Below are 982 nucleotides of genomic sequence, written 5' to 3' on the forward strand. Positions count from 1 at the left end.
CGAACACAAACACATTTGCACTGGAAGATAATCATTAAAAATAACAAAATTTAGCTACTTGCGTTAAAATTTTATTTTGCGAAAAATAAACTGGTTTAAGCGAACAAAAAACGTCATAAGAAACACGTATGAATCTAAAAATACAGCAAATTTAATAAACTTTTCCGTGAATGCCAAAAACCTAATTAAACGATATGAACAAACAAAAACGTCTAAACGAGAAAACTAACAAATACACATTTAAAATGGCATGATATTATAAATTATGTAAAATATAGTGAATAATTTTTTTTAACTAAATTAAAACAATATGAACAAACATCAAAACTACAACTAATGCACATGAAACTATATGATATTTAAAATTGTTAAATATAGCGAAATTTAAAATTAATTTTGCAAATGTCCAAAAAAAAAAAAAAAACACATTTGCGCTGTAATATAATTAAAAATAGAAACATTTAGCGATTTTCATTTTAATTTTATTTTGCGAAAAATAAACCGGTTTAAACAATATGAACAAACAAAAATGTCGAAACTAAAGCACGAACAACACATGAAACTGTGTGATAATATAAAAATAATGTAAAATACAGCGAATTAAATGAAAACTTTATTTTGCAAATGTCAAAACCCCATTACACGATACGAACAAAAACAAAAATAAAACCATGTTTAAAACTGTATAATATAAAAAATATGTAAAATATGATGTACAATTTATTTTGCGAATGTCAAAACTAGATTAAACAATATAAACAACGAGAAACATCAAAACTAAAAACGAACAACTAAATGGTATAATATTAAAAATAATGTAAATATAGCAAATTAAATTTAAAAATCATTTTGTCAATGTCAAAACTTGATTAAACAATATTTAAAAAATAAATAAAATAAACACATTTGCACTGTAAGATTATAATTAAAAATAACGAAATTTAGCGACTTACATTTAAATTTTATTTTGCGAAAAATAAAC

The 982-nt window shown here is 22.3% G+C and overlaps 1 protein-coding gene across 1 annotated transcript in view; it reads right to left on the reverse strand.

The window, feature by feature from the left end:
• Nucleotides 1-982, reverse strand: part of rbbp5 (retinoblastoma binding protein 5) — a 15,180-nt gene that overhangs the window by 2,070 nt on the left and 12,128 nt on the right. The window lies entirely within an intron of this gene.

This window comes from Sinocyclocheilus grahami, unplaced genomic scaffold (genome assembly GCF_001515645.1).
Source record: "Sinocyclocheilus grahami isolate Dianchi unplaced genomic scaffold, SAMN03320097.WGS_v1.1 scaffold1491.1, whole genome shotgun sequence".
NCBI classification, from domain to species: domain Eukaryota; kingdom Metazoa; phylum Chordata; class Actinopteri; order Cypriniformes; family Cyprinidae; genus Sinocyclocheilus; species Sinocyclocheilus grahami.